This window comes from Lotus japonicus, chromosome 2, assembly GCF_012489685.1.
Source record: "Lotus japonicus ecotype B-129 chromosome 2, LjGifu_v1.2".
NCBI classification, from domain to species: Eukaryota; Viridiplantae; Streptophyta; class Magnoliopsida; order Fabales; family Fabaceae; genus Lotus; species Lotus japonicus.
The window spans coordinates 70181384-70185259 of record NC_080042.1 but is presented as its reverse complement, the minus strand read 5'-3'; the positions used below and the strand labels follow the sequence as shown (position 1 = coordinate 70185259).

The window sequence follows — 3876 nt, the reverse complement described above, 5'->3', positions numbered from 1 at the left end:
CTTTCAAGAATAAAAAGATAAGTCATGCCTAACAATCAGCGTACTGAATTGAACCCTACAAAATAGTCATAAACTATATCTCATCAAAGAATTAGAAATTCAGATCTTAAGCAGTAGCAATTCTAAACAAACTGAAGTAAATAAACTGAACTTCATACATGCTCTCTCTGGGAATTAAACTTGAAGCAGTATCAAGTTGAAACATTTTTTAGTGCACCAGAGAAGAACAACTTTATTTCTGGTGAAGTAAAAAATTCTCGTTGGGGTCAATTTGATGAGCTATTGGGCATTACTGTTCTCTTCTTTGGAGCTGGTGGACATGTTAATACCTCCGGAATTCTGAACTCTTTAGCCGTTGGTGTAGTGCATCCACTTGAACAAAGATCTTCCTCAATAGTACCCTCCTCAACAACATTAATCTTAATACACGGTTATTTGGAGGTTGAAGTAGTAGCATCCTCACGAGGGCCTTGTTGAAAAACACCCTTACTTTGTTTGGTCTCTGCTAAAATCAAACAAGAAATTTCAAAGAATTAGTAGCATGCTTATATGCATCCTAATTCTGAAGCATCAAAGAAATTTCAAAGCAAAGAGAATTATTTGAGAGGTTGAAAAGTTCCTTTCATGCCATTTTGTTTTCTTTTTTCTGTTTTCCTTTCAAGCAACATAACCTTTCTATCAAAATATAAACACTCGAACCAACCATATTAAAACTATATCCTAATATTATGAAAACACAAGATATCATGTCTTGAGAATAACCCATTTACCATGACTAAAAAACACATAAGTACTCAAGAAAATAAATAGGGTTGATTGGTACACCACTCAAGAAAATAAAGAGGGTATCCTAATATTTGAGAAACACAAGAAACCATGCACAGTTGTTGAAAAACACCATAAACCATCGATAGTAGTCATGGTAAATACAATTTGGCATACAAAATAAAGAGTCTTTAGAAAAGGACATAAACCTCAATATCAACAATAACCATGTGGATAGCATATGGCTTGGATGGTTCACCCAACAGGTACATGTCCCACTTTCGGATGACTCGAGCTCTCAGCCTGTCTCTACCAGAAATTAAGTTTTTGATGGAATTACCTGGAGGACCAATCTCAACCATTGAGGTAAAACAATTGGATTATGGCACGAAATCAATGTCACATGAAAGGGAGGGGATGAGAATAAATTTCAACCCAAAGAGCAGTATTTATACACACTTGAAACATAGCTTAAGTGCATTGCAGAGCGGGAAGCCATGAAGTTTGGAACTCTCAATCTAAACTCAGTATACAGATGACATCAACACAGACCAGACATCAACCACCCCACAGTCATCACTCATTGCTGATGACTTCAAGGTGTGTGCCATGCCTAGATAACTTTGGTCTTCCCAGCCTGCATCGAATTAATTCTTAGTATTGTAAAACATGAACTAAACAGAAAAAGAAAATCGCACCAAAAGAAAAAAAATGAACTTTTTTTGCTTACATCGCCTCCACCATTTTGAGGACCTATCATAGATGGAATCTGAATGGCCATGCCAAGAGTTAGAATGCAATGTTGGAAATCCAATACCAACATTTCAGCTGCATTAACAAACCCAGTTAAAAGTTTGAGATATAAATAAGCAAGAAAATAAATTTGATGAAAAACATATAGGCTTGAACATTTTGATTCATGAAAAAAATATTATTTTCTTAATTAGTAAAATAGGTGTTATACTTCTTGATATGTACTGTGTCCCTTTTTCCTGTAGTCAAAAGCGAATACATATTTACTATATTTCCTATTTTCTCACGCTACTAAAAATGCCATTTAGAAATTGGTGTATGGATTTGTTTGTGTTAATAAAAGTGATCGGTGGCATCATTCTTAGGTTTATGAAAAAACAATAAGGAAAACAGCTTTTGTGAGTTTCCATAATGACAAAATGAATTATCATTAGTTGATTAGTATTAGATTCGTTACATTTGTTGAAAACTAAATAGAGATTATTAACATACTTGGGTTCTATACAGAGAATTGCTTAGAGCTTAAAATTCTCACAGTCCTGTACCGTGAACAGCTGTCACTCTTAGTGTGTTTAAGAACTTTGATAAATTTTTATGTTAAGGGAAAAAGTGATTCTAGGAGAAGTTACTTTCAGTAGTTTTTATGAGAAAATGAATATTCTTAAAGGTTTTAAATGTGAAAGCAAACTGGTTAGTGGTTTTTCTCTGCTCTACTGAAATCCACATGACTCAACATGCAAGAGATCACCTTAACAAAAGTAAAGCAAATAAAAAATCTCTAAACATGCAAGAGATTATGACATGTTTGGACTTATCTTTTTCCAAAAGCTACTCACAAAAGTTCCTATTCTGAATTATTTGGACTTTAAAATCAATTCTAGAAGGATTTCCAGATATGATCATGCCGGCAGCAAGACATTAAGAATTATAGAAAGTAAGGAAAACAGAGTCCTGACACCAAGGTTAAGCATTTCATAAGCAACAAACCAATTAAGAAAATTTAGATAAACTCTGCTGACCTTGTCAGCAGTATAGATCTGGAACTGAATCTTCTGGTTCTACTGAAGGTTCTTGCTTCGAAGGCTTCCAGATAACAAAACACCTTAGTCATGCAAAGCAAAAGCCATAATAATAATATCTAGCAGTAAAATATAATTTGAGTAAAAAACAAAGTATGTTGATGAAGCTCTTGTTCATAGTTGTTCTTACTTCTTACTTCTGTAAGCCACTTTGTCCATAGTTCAGTAAATCTTGTTTGCTTGATCCTGAAACATTGAGTTCAAAATCATCATGAGAAAATGCACACAACAACCTGGAAAGGGAACCAGAGTCAGGGAAAAATAAAGACAAGACGGAACCAAGAAGCCCTGCTTTTAGTACTATTTATAAGCTACGAAGGGGATGGAAAGAACAAGCGGTAAAGAAAAATTGCTCTGTGCAAGAACACCAAGAAGAACACAAGATAGCAGTATTTAGAGACAAGTTCAAGTGAGAAACATTTGAGCATTTCAAAAATTAAATTCAATTAAATTGAATTGAGTTTCAGCAGCAAACATGCTTCACAACTATGCATACCAAACCTCTTGTACTAACCTGACATGGCTTCTGATACACTTCTATTTTTCTCCTGCAGACAACACATTCTGAACAAATCAAACTCCAAATCCTGGTCAACAGGAAAACCTAATCCAGCAACGCAAGCAGTGAGGTCATCTCCTTCCTCGCAACATCCACAGCTCCTCCCGCTTCCAACTACACATAAACCTGAAACACGCTACAGGGACAGGTGCTGCAGGGGTGACGAATACCCACAAAATTAAACTCCTCTCCATTGCATACTTCATCACGACGTTCTGTGACATCAGCGAAATTGAGCAGCTAGAGTAGAATACAGATGAAAAAAGTCTCACAAAGGAAGGGCCACGATTAAAGACATCAAATGAAGAAGAGAGAGTCAAATGGACGGCTGAGATTGGAAGTTCTTTTAGGAATAGTGATTTCTTGTCTTTCTTTTAAGGTGTAGTAGATAAGCACATTTAAAGAATTTTATTTTTCACTACTGTAGGAGAAATATGACCAAAAATTTGCATTCATAATCAATGACTACAATGCAAAAACTGTAACCAAGATATATGTTCTCAGTTTTAAGAAATATGATCACACTCCTAAGAGTAGCACTAATTAATTGGAATCATACATAATACAGCATGCAATTTATTCAACTGTTTATAACATAAAGTGAACCAAGTCAGCAATAGAACAAAAGCTGAACCAAGACCTGTTTCCCTATTGTTTTTGAATCCCAATAGCAATAACCTAAGCAGGCCCTAAGCAGGTTTGGTTTTTAATCAGAGAAGA

At 35.1% G+C, this 3876-nt stretch overlaps 1 long non-coding RNA gene across 1 annotated transcript; it reads right to left on the bottom strand.

Annotated features, from left to right (window-relative positions):
• Positions 1-245: 245 nt before the first annotated feature.
• Positions 246-3590, bottom strand: LOC130735601 (uncharacterized). The gene is made up of 6 exons (XR_009018513.1): positions 3112-3590; positions 2728-2783; positions 2538-2601; positions 1496-1593; positions 975-1402; positions 246-502 (listed from the first exon to the last, which is right to left on the bottom strand). It is a non-coding gene; the product is annotated as an uncharacterized LOC130735601 (long non-coding RNA).
• Positions 3591-3876: the final 286 nt, after the last annotated feature.